This window comes from Leucopleurus acutus, assembly GCF_964270905.1.
Source record: "Leucopleurus acutus genome assembly, chromosome: 16".
Taxonomy (NCBI): Eukaryota; Metazoa; Chordata; class Mammalia; order Artiodactyla; family Delphinidae; genus Leucopleurus; species Leucopleurus acutus.
In genome coordinates this window covers 19,562,641-19,581,127 of record NC_139158.1, presented here as the reverse complement: position 1 = coordinate 19,581,127, position 18,487 = coordinate 19,562,641, and the positions used below count along the sequence as shown (strand labels likewise).

Below are 18,487 nucleotides of genomic sequence, written 5' to 3'. Positions count from 1 at the left end.
CCCAACATATTTCATCTTTCCTCTAGACTTTTATACATATGGAACATAATTATTATAACTGCTTGAATTTTCTTACATACTAATTCCATTTTGTATCATTTCTAGGTCAGTTTTGATTGATTTTTTTTCCACTCTGTTATATATTTCTGTTTCTTTGCATGTTTGATAATATTCAAGATTGGATGGTAGAATTGTGAACTTTATTTTGACATGTGCTGGATGTTTTTGTATTTCTTTAAATATTGTTAACTTTGATATGGGGTAGAGTTAAGTTACTCGGAAATATACTGATTCTTTCAAGGCTCGCTTTAAAGTTTGTTTGGCTGAACTAGAGTTGTGTTTAGTCTGGAGATAATTTGGTCCCACCACTGAGGCAAGACACTTCTTAGTACTCTACCCAATACCCTGTAAATTACAAATTTTTCCATACTAGGGTGGTGAACAGGAATTATTTCTGGCCCTGTGTGTGCCCCAGGAATTGGTCCCTCTAATCCTTCTGGGTGGTTCTTTCAGTTGTCTTGGGTAGTTTTATCACATGTGTGTGATGATCTGTACTCAGCTAGAGACTTGAAGGGCACCCCTGCAGATCTCTGGAGGTTCATTCTCCATGAGGCTATCTCCTCTCCAGTACCCTGCCTTGCAAACTTTAACTGCCTTGGTCTCCCTGGCCTCTCAGCTCTGTCTCCTCAACTCAGGGAGACTGCCAGCCTCAGTCTGAGTCCCACCTCTCTCACTGCAGCCTGAAGACTCTTTCTAGACAAGTAATATGGGGCAATAATAAAGCTCATCTCATTTGTTTCCTTTGTCCTTTGTTATCTAATGTTCCATGTCTTGAAAACTGTTGTTTTATATATTTTATCTTTTAAGTTGTTTCACACAGAAGGGTACATCCAAATCCTGTTATTCCATCTTATTTGAAATCAAGAGGCAATATCTCTTCTTAAAAAGTTAAGCATAGGGCTTCCCTGGTGGCGCAGTGGTTGAGAGTCTGCCTGCCGATGCAGGGGACACGGGTTCGTGCCCCGGTCCAGGAAGATCCCACATGCCGCGGAGTGGCTGGGCCCGTGAGCCATGGCCGCTGAGCCTGCGCATCCGGAGCCTGTGCCCTGCAACGGGAGAGGCCACAACAGTGAGAGGCCCGCGTACCGCAAAAAAAAAAAAAAAAAAAAGTTAAGCATAAAGTGTTTTTAAATAGTCTACATCTAACTGTTTTATTGTATGAAATTTAGAGGGATCTAATACTGTTCTGTCTACTAGTGCTTTATATGTTATAACTGGTGTTTTATCATTTTGGATTATGAACTCATCTGCTGTGGGAACTTAATCCGTGGGAATTCTGTGGAGCCTGGGTTTAGGGAACTTGCCTCTGGGTCAGTTTTATGTTTGCCTCTCCAAGGCTCCTCTATTTATGTGTTATTTTTTATTTTGGATATTCCTGGGTCATAAAAAGTAGTGTATATTCAAACATCAAAGTACATGAGCCAGGCCTTGGTTATTAATTATCAGAGGAGTCATTTTTCCCTTGACCAAGAATTCAGGTCAAATCACACAAGCTTCCATGTTTTCTTGGACTTAAATGCAGACCTTTTTCTGTTGCACGTTTTCAGTGAGAATACAGCACTTTAAGCGTCCTAAGTTGTTGTCGAAATTTCAGTTCCAATTCCCCAGACTTTGTCTTCTACACTGCTCGAGGTTACAACCCAATCCTCTAAGGCTGCCATGTCCCCATTAAGCACCAACTCCCCAAGGTTGACACAGTGTTACCTCATGAGCTTAGCTCTCTGCTTTTCTTTTTCTTCTTCTCTCTCAGAGTACTCAACTATGCACTTAAAAGAAATGTGTTCCATTTTATCCAGATTTTTTTCTGTGCTTATTTGGTCCTCTGTATTGTCAGGAACAGAATTTTCCAATTTACTTCTTGACTCACTATCATCAGACTTCCACCTCCACAACTTCACCAGTGCTATTCTTCCAAGGCCATTGATAACCAGGAGGCAGCTGCCAAGTTCAGTGGATGCTATGTCAGTTCGGATATGTTCCAAACACAAGTGACAAGATTCCTGGATAAAAGTGTCTTAAACCATAAAGATGCTTAATTTTTCTAAGATAGGTGGACCCAGGGTCAGTTTGGCAACTCACTTTCATTAAAGACCTGTGTTTTTTCTGTCCTTCCTCTTCGCCATCCTTAGTATTATGACAATGATTTTTTTTTAACCTCATCGTCACATGATGGCTGCCTCCCATGACCACATCCAAGTAACAAAAGGTGGCAAGCAAGAAGAGAACTTTTTCCTCATGACTCTGTCTCTTATCAAGTAGGAAAATCTTTCCAGAAGCTGCAAGAAGTTGACCCTTTTGCCCCTATGGTAAGAACTGTCACGTGTCCATCCTTGGAGCAATCACTGGCAAAGGAGAATGGAGTCATCCCCGGGGCTGGAAACATTGCTGTTGGCATCATAATGGGGTTTCGTTGACAAAGAATAAGAGTTGTAGAAACACGTAAGGCAAGATCTCTGTCCTTGAGGCGCATGTTGTCAGTGGAAGGCAGAAGAAACTCAGACACAGCAAACCCAAATTTCATGGTCACACAAACTCAGGAGTGCAAAAACATTAGTGCTCTAATTGTCTACTCCTAAGCCTAATTTCTACACTCAGCCCTCACTCTGCCCCACACAGGAAACTTAATTTATCACATCATGTAAACTCAGCCACTTGTGCCTACCACAGACACCCTTTCTTCTCTTATTATATAGGATGGAATAGAACAAAACTTCTGATTCAGAACAGGATCTTTCCTCTCATGGGCATTTTACACTGCTGCCCATCTGTTCTTAAAATGTAATCTTCCTTTGCTCAAACAGACCTCCAGATTGTAAAGTAACGGTCATACTATCTCCTTCCGAGGAAAGTGGTCCATATAGTTTGTTTACCTGTTTCTTTATTTGAGCGAGTGTCAGAGTTTAGTATCAACCCTAGTATGCAGAGTGACAAGAGAACAGAAATTTAATTTGACTTTAAATCCGAAGCAGAGAAAAATCACCCAGACAAGTTTATTCGGAAGTGATTAGATTAAATCTCCTGTATTGGGCAGAATGGAGGCCGGGGGGCGTGTGGGGCTGGAGGGAGAGGTGAGGTTGGGGTGTAGACAAATAGAGGATTCACATTTTTGCATGCCTGAGTTTGTGTGACTCTGAAATTTACATCTACTATGTCTGTTGATGTTTCTGTTGCCCCTAACAAACGTGCGCCTCCAGGATGGAGATCTTGTTTTACGCATTTAACATCTCTTCCCTTCCTTTCTCCTTTCTCAATGCCTAGCACAAGATCCACAACGCAGTAGGTACTCGACAAAAATGAGTTTCTTTAATAAAAGATTGTTTGAGTGAAGGAACAAGTGAGACAAGGAGGTTACTGCAATGGGAGGAAACAAGCCTAACGGATTTTTAAACCAGATCTACTTAACTGAATCCCGATTAAGGAGGGAGATGAAGGAATGCTTGTGGGCACAGAGAGAGAGAGAGAGAGAGCGCGCTTCAGAGCCGAGCTACAATCACTAAGAGGAGACAGCCTAATCAGAGCCAGACGGGCCCCACCTGACTCCTACTGCAGCTAGAAAAAAAAAAAAGGACTAGAAGGTTCAGCTGGAGCGGCTCCCCTTCTCCTGCAGCCCCACCGTCTCCCAGCTCCGCCCCACTCCCACTGCTCTGTGAGGAGGCATGGAAGCTGTGGGGAGGGGAGGCCGGCGAGCTGGGCTTTCCAGGACGAGGCAGGATGGTGTGAGCTCAAACGCTCTGCAATTGCTGGAGCAACGGTGGCGACACTTGAGTTATTCACAAAGGCTGGAATGCAAATGAGGTTGGCACTGCTCCAAGTCGCAGTAGCTTAGGAGGAGGGCGAAAGGCATATTACTATTCATCAAGACCCGAGCGTCGCGTGGGCTCTGAGGTTCTCCACCTGCATCCCTCCCTCTATCACTGACTTCTGGGGGAAGGGGAGGCTCCTCCAGAAGCACTTTATCTGCCAGTCTGAGAGCTGGAGGTGGGGGCGGGGGTCTGAAGTTAGGCAGATTTGTCTCGTCACATGATGGGGGACCTGTATCACGTGATGACTCCGGTGATGTTGCAGGCAGCATGTGACTCCCAGGGCTACGTGGGCTCAAAAACAATTTAAATCCAAAAACACAAGCAGGTTCCCCTCCTCTCCTTTGCCTTTTGGTCTGGCTCTCCCTCCCTTTGGGTTGGTGCCTGACTGAATGGAAAACCCGTCGTCTTGCAGCCACTAACCCGTGAGCGCCGGGTACCTGGAGGCCAGGCCCCTCTGCAGGGGGTCCCCCCCACCCCACCCCGGGAGCTGTGCCCCATCATTCTGAAGCCTGGTAAGTTCCTGAGCACTTGGAGCAATTGTGTGTGAAGCCGTCCTAGACTGCCTCATTAGCATGCACAGGCACCCTGGTTGGGCGCGTTGGAAGGAACGTGCCTGCCGGCTCTGGCCCCGCCAGACGCAGGCTTCCTGGGACCAGTGCTGCGCGCTGTGCCGGGGCGGCATGTGCACTCCATCTCTCTTCTCCCTGCCTTCCCGGCCTCCTCTTCCGACATCCCTCTCCTGTCTCTGCTTGCTCCTCTGAGCCTCTCTCTTCTCAACCTCTCTTACTTCTCACCTCCTCCCTCTCCACCCCCTCTTATTTTCTCTTTTCATTCACCCCCACCTTCTGTTTTTCTCTCTCCCACGCCTTGTCTTAGGAGTTCCTCTCCCCTCGCCTTGAAACATTTTTTGGGGGGGGGTACCTAGATTTTATGTTCTTTCTGTCCAGAACCTGAAGGCCCAGCTTCTGAGGACTTGGTGGTTGGAAATCTACTAACGGCCCCTCTGGAGATGATTTTCTTACTAAGACAATGCAGAGGGCCCAGTTCCTGTCATGTATGTGTGTGCGTGTGCGTGTGTGTTAAGGGTGATTGATGTATTTCCCATCAGAACTGTTTCTTGAGTGGGTGTTTGCGGCTCCAGATCCCTGCTCAGCCAGGGGATCATCAGGAGACAGGAGGGGCAGTTACAGTGGTTAGGAGACCACGTCCTCTGACCCCAGATGTCTGACTCTCTGTGCAAGAAGTCGGGTCTTAAAGCAGGAGTCAAAATCCAGTGCTCAATGCATAGGGGCTCACTCAGTTGTCACAAGGCACCCGCAGAGACGGCTTACAGTTTGAGGCTGCACCTTGGTGGAACGAGCAGAGCATTAGCTGAGAAACTAGCCACAGGGGAGGCAAAAGTAAATTTAGTCATGGCAGCGCCTGTAGCCTCATAGGAAGGAGATGTTGGCGGTGTCAGAAGCTCCTGGTTCCCTGTTCTCCAGGCATGCTGACACCTGTCCAGCAAGAAATCATTAAAAACTACTGAGCGTAATCCATCTAACAGTTCAATGAGGAGGTGCTATTTGTATCCCCATTCTAGAGATGGGGAAACTGAGGCACAAAGGAGTTAGTTATGTCCCTCAGTTCGTAAGTGATGGAGCTAGGATGTGAGCCCAGGCAGCTTTTCTCCAGAGCCTGCACTGTTAACCACTATGATAAACTGCCTCAAAAAATATCTATCCACATCCCTATGTGACAGGTGGTATGCAAGGTTTGGGGCTACATTTGTGAACAAACAGAGACATCCTGTTCTCGTGAAGTTTGCAATCCAGTGGAAAAGGCAGCTAATAAACATACCATCACACAAGACAATATATCGTTTCAAATTAGGGTATTTGCTAAGAAGAAAAATAATAGGGTAGCATGAGAATATATAACTGGAGACATACTTCCGTTGGGGGGCGAAGGGGAAGAATTGGTCCAAGAAGTCCTCTCTGCTGATGTACAATAATATTTAAGCTATGACTTGAAAAAGGAGCAGGAGTCAACCAGGTGAAGAGCCAGAAAGAGCATCCCACGTAGAGGGAATGGCATGTGTAAGGGCCTCGGTGTGGGAGAGAACTGGGTCCACTTCAAGAGCAGCAAGAACGAGTGGGACAATAGGAGGTGAAGCCGTCCAGATAATGTGGGTCACAGTAGGCCTTGCTAAAAAGACTTGGGTTTCATCCCAGGATCAATGAACAACCATTAAAGCATTTTAAGTAAGGAAGTAGCATAATTGGATTTGCAATATGAAAAGACTCCTTCCAGAGGTGTATCTGTTAGTTTTTGCTGTGTTACAAAGCACCCCAAAACTTAACAGCTTAAAACAACAATCATTTATAGGTCATTATGCAGCAAGTTGACAGCTGCAGCTGGGATCATCTGGACAGGAATTCTGTTCTTTTTTTTTTTTTTTTTTTTTTTTTGCGGTACGCGGGCCTCTCACTGTTGTGGCCTCTCCTGTTGCAGAGCACAGGCTCCGGACGCGCAGGCTCAGCGGCATGCGGGATCTTCCCGGACCGGGGCACAAACCCGTGTCCCCTGCATCAGCAAGCGGACTCTCAACCACTGCGCCACCAGGGAAGCCCAGGAATTCTGTTCTTGCGTGGCTTCACTCATATAGCTAGTTAGCTGGCAGGCTGGCTGGCGGTGGTTGATATTAGATGTTCTCACTCACATGTCTGCTAATCGGCAGAGGCCACTGAAACTGACCAGGCCATGTGTCTCCATATCTAACAAGCTAGCTAGCTCAGTTGTCTTCGTGTGATGGCTGAGTTCCAAATTCAGCAAGAGAGGGTAAGCCCCAATGCACAAGCACTTTTCAAACATCTGCTTGCATTGTGTTTGCTAATGCTCCATTGGCCTAGACAGGTTACATGGTCAAGCCCAGATTCAAGGGATGAAGAAATATACCTCTTGACAAGAGGAGTTATAAAATACTGTGTCTATTTGCTTCCAGCCTACTACATGAATTCAGAATGGTAAGCTGGATGCTGTCTTCCTCTACTATGGGAAGAACTGAAAGCCAAGAGGAAATTTGGAGCCAGTTTTGCTCTGATTAGAGATGAGCTTAGACCTGGTCATATATCAGACTTTATTATCTGCTTAGAACAAGCAGGGGTCTGAGCCTCTCTTTTGGACGTGAATCAGGAGAGGGTATAGAAAGCGGTGTAGAAATGTCGAAATGTCTCCTCATGGGGTTATCTGGGAATGACTTGGAATCCAAGACGACTTTGTGATTGTTACCCTAGAATGAAATTTGGGCCATATGGAACTTGGAGTGTGTTTCAGTGTTCTCGGCAAGACAACAGTGTGTGCAAAGGCCCTGAGGCAAGGAAGCAGGTGGCTTGTTTTGGGAAATAGGAGGCATTAGTTTAATGTAATTGCAGTGAAAATGGCATGGACGTAGACAGATTAGAAAAATATTCAGGAGGTAGAAAGAACAAGCCTTGCTGATGGATTTGATAGGAGTTTAAGAAAAGGGACTTAAACTTGGTAATATCATTTCCTAAGGTGGAAAGATTAGGAGAGGATCAGGATATTTTGGTGGGGGAAAGGGAGCAGGCAGGAAAAAATCTAGCATTCTATTAACTGGGTCAAAAGTTGCTGAGACATTGAGTAAATTGAGGACAGAAAATTGTCTATTCAAGTTGGTAACATGGAGATAGCCGAAGACTTTGACAAGAGCAATTTTGGTGGATTGGTGATAATGGAAACCAGATTGGAGTGTGTTAAGGAGTGAATAAAAGTAAATAAACTGTGAAAGGGAGCACAGAAATCAAGCACCATTTAGATATGGGTCAGGTTGGGAATCTATCTTGATTTTATGTTTGCTTTAAAAAAACAGAAACAGGAACCTGTAGATTATGTAAACTGTTGGAGTGGTCCAGTTGAAAGGGAGAGAGGGGAATGGGATCCAAAGTGTATGTGAATGAATAGGTGATGATAGATTTTTATTTTTTTAAAGGAGGGAATAACGAGAAAGAAGATGGAGCAGATACATGAAGGCTTCTAGATTTTGGTATTGAGAGGATGAAGAGTTTCCTATCTGCCAACCTTTATTTTCCCAGTGAAAGGGGATTAGTAGAGAGAAAGGAGATGAGAGGAGGGAGGAGGTAAAGATATAAAATGGTCATTTTGGAAATAAGCATCTTGAAGAGAGAAGTAGGGTTGCTGGGCAAAGCAGAGTGCCTACTGAGAACAGAGAGCATGTATTTAAAATTGTCTCATTTTCTCCAGTAACATTTAAGTGCTTGGGTTCAAGAACCTGGAGATGGTGGAGTGCAAGTCGGGTGGAAGTTTTGCTGAACAAGTTCCACAGGGGAGAAAAGGGCGAGGATGTTGAAGGGGGTTTTAAGTGAATGATGGTCCAGGTGAGCCACAGAATCCAAGCTGGACCAGAATGGGAATGGAACCAGGAAGGAATGATGGAGGATGAGTGAGTGGTAAGCTCAACAGAATAGAGGTTATGATGAGGTGAAAGACTGCATTCTTGGAGGTAGTCCAGCATCAGCATCACGTGGGAGCTTGTTAGAAATGTGGAATATCAGGCCCCAACCTAGATATTCTGAATCCAAATCTGCATGTTAACAATCCTCAGGTGACTTGTATGTACACTGAAGATTTAGAAGCAATGATCTAGATTGTCTTGTGAAAAACAAATGGTGCTGAGAATTTCCTGGTGGTCCAGTGGTTAGGACTGCATACTCTCACTGCTGAGGGCCTGGGTTCAATCCCTGGTCGGGGAACTAAAATCCCACAAGCTGTGCGTTACAGCCAAAATAAGATAAACAAAATAAATGGTGCTATTCTGGGCAGAGTGAGAAGGTAATGAACCCCAAAATGTCACACTCACTTCTATATTTATTTTCCCTTTCAAAACAGATCTTGATTTAGCAGAAGTTCTTCTTTAAAATTTTGTCCTGGTTTTTATTTTATTTTAATTTTTATTATGCAATATCTCAAGTGTATATATAAATATAGTGAAAACAAGTATACCAACATTAGTTTCAATAATTTTCAACTCATGACCAATCTTGTTTTCGCTATACCATCCCTCCACCCCACCCACTGCCGCCACCAAACAGGATTATTTTGAATCAAATCTTAGACATGATAAAATTTCATCTGTAAATATTGGAGTGCAAGTCGGGTTGAAGTTTTGCTGAACAAATTCCACAGGAGAGAAAAGGGCGAGGACGTTGAGGGGGATTTCGAGGGAATGATTGTCCCTTAAAAGACAAGGGCCCCCTTTTAAAACATAACCACTGTATCATCACCACTTCCCAATAAAATCAAGAATAAATTCTTATTATCATCAGATATCCAGATAGTGTTCACGTATCTGCAGTTGTCATATTTGTAGTAATTTGTTTGTTTGAATTAGCATCCGAACAAGGTCTGTACCTGGCAATTGGTTAATATGTCTCTCACATCTTTTGTAATTTATAGGTTCCTGTTCATCTCTTTTTTTTTTCCTTGAAATTTTGTATTGAAGAAACAAGATGATTTGTCCTCTAGATTTTCCCAAAGTCTAGACTTTACTGATTGTTTGCTCAAGGTATCGTTGAATATGTTCCTCTAAATACCTCTAGGTAATTGGACCTAAAAAGAATTGCTTTCAAAAAAACTTTTATGGTGAAATGTATCACACATGAAACATGTATGTATAAATACACACATATATACATACAGCCTGAAGAATAAAAATGTCCTTGTAACACCTACCTAGTGCCTTAGAAGCCCTCCAATAACATCTCTCTTCATCTTCCCTAGAGGTAACCTCTATCTTGACTTTTATAATAGTAATTTTTCTGCTAGTTTTATTACATATGTGTGCATCCCTAACCAATATATTAGGTTTTCCAACTTTTTGAGTTGTAGATAAATGTAATCAGATCATAGATATTCTTCTATGACATTTATTTTACTCAATATTTTATTTTTGAGATTCATCTGTGTTTGTGTATGTTCATTCATTTTCACGGATGTATAGTAATCCACCAAGTGAACGTGCTACAATTTATTCATCCATTCTACTCTTGATGGGCATTTGGTCTTGTACACGTCTTATGGACTTGTACAAGAATTTCTCTAAGCTATATACCTAGGAGTGAAAGTGCTGGATCATAGAGTATGCATAAGTTCAGTTTTACAAGAAAATGCCAAACTATTTTCTGCAAGTTAATTTTTTTCCTTTCCTATCCTTACACCTTTTAATTTTTGTTGTCATTGCCTCATTGTACCAGCTAAGCCTTCTAATACAATATAATAGAAATAGTGAAAGTAATTATCCTTGTCTCATTCTGATCTCAAAGGGAAAGCATTCAACATTACACAATTAAGTAACTGATTTTTTTTTTTTTGGTTGAATGGGGTTTTTTAGAATTTTATCTCTTATCACATTAAGAAAATTCCTATTTTTCTTTGCTTGGAGTTTTTAAATATGAATTGTTTTTGAATTTTATCGAATACTTTTTCTGTGTCTTCTGAGATGATAAAATGATTTTCCTACTTTATCCTTTTAGTGTAGTGAATTATATTGTTGAATTCTCCCTTTTTTTCCAGCTTTATTGACATATATATATACATTTGTTTAAGGTATACAATGTGATGATTTGATACACACACATATATATACTGTGAAACGATTACTACAATATGCTTAGTTAACACCTTCATTCTTCCATGTAATTACCTTTTCGTGTGTGTAGTGATAACATTTAAGATCTACTCTCTTAACAACTTTCAAGAATATAATATAGTATTGTTAAGTCTAGTTACCAAAACTTATGCATCTTAGAGCTGGAAGTTTGCACCCTTTAACCAACATCTCCCCCATTCCTCGCATGCCCCAGCCCCTGTCAACCATCATTCTACTATTTTTTAAAAAAATATTTATTTATTTATTTTTGGCCGCGTTGGTCTTTGTTGCTGCACGCAGGCTTTTTCTAGTTGCGGCGAGTGGGGGCTACTCTTCATTGCGATGCGCGGGCTCCTCATTGCAGTGGCTTCTCTTGTTGTGAGGTATGGGCTCTAGGCGCACAGGCTTCAGTAGTTGTGGTGCACAGGCTTAGTTGCTCGGTGGCATGTGGGATCTTCGCGGACCAGGGATCAAACCCATGTCCCCTGCATTGGCAGGCAGATTCTTAACCACTGCACCACCAGGGAAGTCCCCATCATTCTACTCTTTTTATGAGTTTGAATTTTTTAGATTCCACATATAAGTGAGAACATGTAGTATTTGTCTTTCTCTGTCTGACTTATTTCACTTAGTATAATGCCCTTAGGGTCCATCTATGTGTTACAAAAGGCAGGATTTCCTTCCTTTTTATGGCTGAATAATATTCCAGTGTGTGTGTGTGTGTGTGTGTGTGTGTGTGTGTGTGTGTGTGTGTGTGTGTGTGTGTGTGTGTGTATCACATTTTCTTTTTCCTTTCATACACTGATGGACACTTAAGTTGTTTCCATGTCTTGGCTATTGTGAATAATGCTGCAATGAACATGAGGGTGCAGATAACTCTTTGAGACAGTGATTTCATTTCTATTAGATATATATTCAGACGTGGGATTGCTGGATGATATGGTAGTTCTATTTTTAATTTTTTGAGGAATCTCTATACTGTTTTCCATAGTGGCTCCACCAGTTTACATTCCCACCAACAGTGCCCCAGGGTTTCCTTTTCTCCACAGCCATACCAACACTTGTTGTCTCTTGTCTTTTTGTTAATAGCCATTTTAACAGGTGTGAGGTGATATCTCATTGTAGTTTTTATTTGCATTCCCCTGATGATTAGTGATGTTGAGCATCTTTTTATGTACCTGTTGGTCATTTGTGTGCCTTCTTTGGAAAAATGTCTATTTAAGTCCTTAGCCCATTTTTAAATCAGGTTATTTGTTATTTTGATATTGAGTTATACAATTTCCTTATATATTTTAGATATTAATCCCTGATCAGATAGATGGTTAGCATAATTGGGAAAAGAATTTGAAAAAGAATAGGTACATGTATATGTATAACTGAATCAATCTACTATGCACCTGAAATTAACAAAACATTGTTAACTGTATGCTAACGTAAAATAAAAAAATTTTAAAAGATAGTTAGCAAATATTTCCCCCCATTCTGGAGGTTGCCTTTTCATTTTGCTGATTGTTGCTTTTGCTGCGCAGAAATTTTCAGTTTGATCTAGTCCCCCCTGTTGATTTTTGCTTTTGTTGCCTATGCTTTTGTTGTCATATACTAAAAATTGTTGCTAAGACCAACGTCAAGGAGCTTTTCCCCTGTGCTTTCTTCTTGTAGTTTTAAAATTTTGGATCTTCTATTTAAATCTTTAATCCATTTCCAGATAATTTTTGTGGGTTGTATAAAATAGGAATCTAATTTTATTATTTTGCATGTGAATATCCAGTTTTCCCAGCACCATTTATTGAAGAGACTGTCCTTTCCCTATTTGAGTATTCTTGGCTCTCCCGTAAAATATTAGTTGACTGTATATGCATGGGTTTATTTCTAGGCTCTTGGTTCTTTTTCATTGATCTATGTGTCTGTCATTATGCCGGTACCAAACTGTTTTATTACTATAGCTTTGTAATAAATCAGTAAGTGTAATGCCTCCAGCTTTGTTCTTCCTTCTCAGAATTGCTTTGCCTCTTCAGGGTCTTTGTGATTCCATACACATTTTAGGATTGCTTTTTCTATTTTTGTGGAAAATGCATTGGGATTTTGATAGGGATTGCATTGAATCTAGAAATGCCTTTGGGTAGAATGAACTTTTAACAATATTAATTCTTTTGATCCACAAACACAGGATATCTTTCCATTATTTGTGTCTTCCTCAGTTTCTTTCATCAATGCTTTATAATTTGCAGTGTACAGACCTTTCACTTCCTTGGTTAAATTTATCCCTAAGTATTTTATTATTTGTAATGCTACTGTAAACGGGATTGTTTTCTTTACTTCTTCTTTGGATAGTTAATTGTTGTTGTATAGAAGTACAGCTGATTTTTGTAGGTTGATTTTGTATCTTCAACTTTACTGAATTCATTTATTAGTTCTAACTTTTTTTTTTTTGGTGGAGTCTTTAGGATTTTCTGTATAAAAGATTACATCATCTGCAAACAAAGACACTTTTATTTCTTCCTTTCTGATTTGTATGCTTTTTATTTCTTTTTCTTGCCTAACTGTTCTGTCTAGGACTTCTAGGACTCTGTTGAATAAAAATGTTGAGAGGGGGCACCCTTGTTTTGTTCTTAATTTTATTGGGAAAGATTTCAACCTTTTACTGTTGAGGATGATGTTAGCTGTGGGTTTGTCATGTATGGCCTTTATTATGTTGAGGTACATTCCTTCTATACCCAATTTGTTGAGATTTTTTATCATGAAAGCATGTTGAATTTTGTCAAGTATTTGTCTGCATCTATTGAGATGATCATATGATTTTTATCTTTCATTCTATTAATGTGGTGTATCACATTTATTGATTTGCATATGTTGAACCATCCTTGCATCCCAGACATAAATCCCACTTGATCATGTTGTATGATCCTTTTAATGTGCTGCTGAATTCAGTTTGTGAGTATTTTGTTGAGAATATTTGTATCTATATTAATCTGTGAAACTGACCTTTGGTTTTCTTTTCTTGTAGCATCCTTATCTGGCTTTGGCATCATGGTCATGCTAGCTTGTGAAATGAACTTAAGAGTGTTCTGTACTCTTCAATTTTTTGGAAGAGTTTGAGAAAGGTTGTTGTTAATTCTTTAAATGTTTGTTAGAACTCATCAGGGAAACCATCTGGTCCTGGAATTTTCTGTGTTGGGAGGTTTTTGATTACTGATACAATCTCCTTACTTGTTATTGGTCTGTTCATATTTTCTATTTCTTCATGATTCAGTCTTGTTAGTTTGAATGTTTCTAGGAATTTATCCATTTTTTCTAGATTATCCAATTTGTTGGCGTATAATTGCTCATAGTAGTCTCTTATGATCCTTTGTGTTACTGTGGTATCAGCTGTAATGTCTCTTCTTTCATTTCTAATGTCAATTATTTGGGTCCTCTCTTTTTTTCTTAATTAGTCTAGCTAAAGATTGGTCAATTTTGTTTATCTTTAAAAGAAACCCAGCTCTTAATTGTGTTATCTTTTCTATTGTTTTTCTGGTCTTCATTTCATTTATTTCTGCTCCAATCTTTGTTATTTCCTTCCTTCTGCTAATTTTGGGCTCAGTTTGCTCTTCTTTTTCTCGTTCCTTAAGGTATAAAGTTTTGTAATCTTTCTTTCTTTTTTGGGGGGGTGGTTCTTGTCATTTATTAAAATTTAATTTAATTAATTTTATTTTTTTAATATCTTTATTGGAGTATAATTGCTTTACAATGGTGTGTTAGTTTCTGCTTTATAACAAAGTGAATCAGCTATACATATACATATATCCCCATATCTCTTCCCTCTTGCGTCTCCCTCCCACCCTCCCTATCCCACCCCTCTAGGTGGTCACAAAGCACCGAGCTGATCTCCTGTGCTATGTGGCTGCTTCCCACTAGCTATCTATTTTACACTTGGTAGTGTATATATGTCCATGCCACTCTCTCACATCGTCCCAGCTTACCCTTCCCCCTCACCATGTCCTCAAGTCCATTCTCTACGTCTGCATCTTTATTCCTGTCCTGCCTCTAGGTTCTTCAGAACCTTTTTTTTTTTTTTTAGAGTCCATATATATGTGTTAGCATACAGTATTTGTTTTTCTCTTTCTGACTTACTTCACTCTGTATGACAGTAATCAAGACAGTATGGTACTGGCACAAAAAGAGAAATGTAGATCAATGGAACAGGATAGAAAGCCCAGAGATAAACCCATGCACATATAGTCACCTTATCTTTGATAAAGGAAGCAAGAATATACAACGGAGAAAAGACAGCCTCTTCAATAAGTGGTGCTGGGAAAACTGGACAGCTACATGTAAAAGAATAAAATTAGAACACTCCCTAACACCATACACAAAAATAAACTCAAGATGGATTAAAGACCTAAATGTAAGGCTAGACACTATAAAACTCTTAGAGGAAAACATAGGCAGAACACTCTATGACATAAATCACAGCAAGATCCTTTTTGACCCACCTCCTTTGGAAATGGAAATGAAAACAAAAATAAACAAATGGGACCTAATGAAACTTAAAAGCTTTTGCACAGCAAAGGAAAACATAAACAAGATGAAAAGACAACCCTCAGGATGGGTTCTTGTCATTTTAATTAGGTTCACCATGAAAAGCAATAACCTCAGCTAACCACTCTGCCTTCTTCTTTCACCAACTCCCATCTCCCTTCACATGCATACAGCATAGACACCCCAAAACCCTCCTCCCAATGATCCACCCCACTCCCATTGTGGGAAGAAATGTCACAAAATGAATTTAGCCTCTTTCACCCAACATGAAACAGGATGAATGAAAATATCTTTATGAAGAGTTCTATGGTGCTGTTATCTTATAGTGGAGTCAGAGGCAGAGATAGAGGCTAAGGTTAAATGAAGCCCAGGGATCTCTTAGAGATCAGAATTTTCTGGGGGGGCACAGAGCCCATAGTTTGCCCAGAAAGGGGGATATGAATAAGAGGGTAGGAGCTAGGATGGGCTAGACTGAAAGTTTTTCTGAGTACTGTGAGGTTAAGGACACCTAAAAATTTATTCTCCTTCCTTTCCCCATGCATTCTCCAGCTCCCAGGTAGAAGAGTAGGGGGGCTCCTGAGCACAAAACAGTCACCAGGTTTTATCTGTGATTCCCAGAGCTTTAGGCAGGCAGTGAGTGAGGCACATCCGCTGGTGCTGCCTGCCCTCTTCCCTCAGCTCAGGGCTGCTTCTCTCTGCCTGTAAGCACTAGGTCCTACAGGTTGTCAGATAATGATACAATTCCCTTGACCACATCACTCTCATCCACCACTGCAAGCTGGTGAACCTCTGCTTCCACCAGCCTATTGATGATGGTCTCCAGCGTCTCATGCAGGTAGCACTTGAGGACACATTTATAGTAATGTGATTGATGTCGCAGGGCTTTGGCTACAGACACACCTAGGTTGTTGTAGGTCTTTTCTGCTGCCTGATAGATACCATCAAACTTGTAAAAGATGTTTACCACATGACCTTTCGCATTCACCACTGGCAGGGCTGAGAATTGGTGCTGTACAGAGATGCCCAGAGCCACATACAGCAGATCATAACAGTGTTGGCATAGAAGCTGATCTGTAGCTCTTCCAGAGACTTAGACATGAACTCTGGCTTGGGAACTTAGTGATAAACAATTTGAGGAACTTGAGACTGCATTTGTGGATGAGGATGTACAAGATGTTGCCTGATTCTGGGTTAACAACTGGCAGCCTGTGGATCTTGTTTTGAATTAATGAAGAGACAGCATCAAACATGCTGGCATTAGGAGAAATGCAGGCAAGTGGTTTAAAGAAGTCCTGTATGTACACCTCCTTCCAAGTTTCTGTCTTGTGTTCTTCCAACTCATAGATCTGTACCAAGGCTGATTTATAGTAACGGTGCAGGATATTGATGAAATCAGTGGTAGTCCACATGCCCACAAGTCCTTGCTTTTTGCTGTCCCAGAAAGGGGCAGCTTGTATACCATTAGTCACCAAAGCAAAGAAAGCTTTCTTCACCTGCAGGGAAGTAGCAAATACAACCAAATTGGAGCTTGTGAGAATCAAGTCATAGCAGCAAGAGACTCTATAAAGGAAGTGTATATGCTGTTGTTAGATTCTGGGGTCTCTTGAGGACGCTCATTTTTCCAGAGTTGGAAACTCTCAAGACGTGGCCATCTCCATTGCAAGAGGCACTGGCTGGGTTCATTCACTTTAGGAACCTTGTTTTTTTTTTTTTTTTTTTTAAATAGAGATGTTTATTGCATTAAACTTCCCTCTTAGAACTAGTCTTGCTGCATCCCATAAGTTTTGATATGTTGTATTTTCATTTTTGTTTGTGTCAAGATATTATTTGGTTTCTCTTTTGATTTCTTCTTTGACCTATTGGTTGCTCAAGAGTGTGTTGTTTAATTTCCACACATTTGTGAATTTTCCAGTTTTCCTCTTGTAACTGATTTCTAGTTTCATATCAGTCAAAAAATATACTTGGTATGATTTCAGTCATCTTACAGTTGCTATTTGCTAGGCTTGTTTTGTACTCTAACATATGATCTATCCTGGAGAATGTTCCATGTGTGCTTTAGAAGAATGTGTATTCTGCTTCTGTTGGGTAGAATATTCTGTACATGTTTGTTAGGTCTATTTGGTTTAAGGTGTAGTTCAAGTCCAACGTTTCATATTTATTTTCTGTCTGGATAATCTATCCATCATTGAAAGTCGAGTATTGAGGTCTCCTACTATTATTATAGTGTTGTCTATTTCTCCCTTCACATCTACTGGTATTTGCTTAATATATTTAGGTGCTTTGATTTGGGTTGTATATATATTTACAATTGCTGTGTTTCCTTTATTAATTAACCCCTTTATCATTATATAGTGACCTTCTTTGTCTCTTGTTAACACTTTTGACTTCAAGTCTATTTTGTCTGATATAGGTATAGCCACTCCTGCTCTCTTTTGGTTTCCATTTGCATGGAATATATTTTTCCACCCCTTCAGTTTGAGCCTGTTCATGTCCTTAAGTCTGAAGTAAGTCTCTTGGAGGCAGCATAAAGTTGGTTTCTGTTTTTTAATCCATTCAGCCACTTTGTACCTTTTGATTGGAGAATTTAATCCATTTACATTGAAAGTAACTATTGATAGGTAAGGACTTACTAATGCCATCTCATTAATTGTTTTCCAGCTGTTATGTAGTTCCCTTTTTCCTTTCTTTCTCTTTTGCTGTCTTTCTTTCTGTACTGGTGATTTTCCATAATTGAATGCTTTGACTCCCTTCTCTTTATCTTTTGTGTATCTACTGTAGGTTTTTGCTCTGTAGTTATCATGAGTATTAAATAAAACATCTTGTAGACATAACAGTGTATTTGAAGTTGATAACTTAACTTTGACTGCATACAAAAGCTCTATTCTTTTATTCCCACCCTATATTTTATGTTTTTGATGTCACAATGTACCTCTTTTATATTGTATATTCACTAACAAATTATTGTAGCTATTGTTATTTTTAATACTTTTGTCCTTTAAACCTTTATACTAGAGTTAATTGATTAACAGTATTAGAGTATTCTGAATTTGACTATATACTTACGTTTACCAGTATCTTTTATATTTTCATGTTATTTCATTTCTGCTTGAAGAACTCGTTTCAGCGATTCTTGTAAGACAGGTTTAGTCATGATGAACTCCCTCAGCTTCTGTTTCTTTGGGAAAATCTTTCTCTCTCCATTTCTCAAAGACAACTTTGCTAGGTAAAGTATTCTTGACAGTTTTTTTTTTCTTTTAGTAATTTGAATATATTATCCCACTCTCTTCTGCCCTACAGGGTTTCTGCTGAGAAATTCATTAATAGCCTTATGGGGGTTCCCATAGAGGTGAGATTTTTTTTTCTCTTGCTGCTTTAAAAATTATCTCATTTTCTTTGATTTTAGACAATTTTATTCTAAGTTGTCTTGGAAAACATGATT

General features: G+C 40.2%; 1 pseudogene across 1 annotated transcript; it reads right to left on the bottom strand.

Annotated features, from left to right (window-relative positions):
- Window positions 1-15,727: 15,727 nt before the first annotated feature.
- LOC309972966 (5'-AMP-activated protein kinase subunit gamma-1-like) lies at window positions 15,728-16,765 on the bottom strand (annotated as a pseudogene). Its single transcript has one exon. The product of its transcript is annotated as a 5'-AMP-activated protein kinase subunit gamma-1-like (transcript).
- Window positions 16,766-18,487: the final 1,722 nt, after the last annotated feature.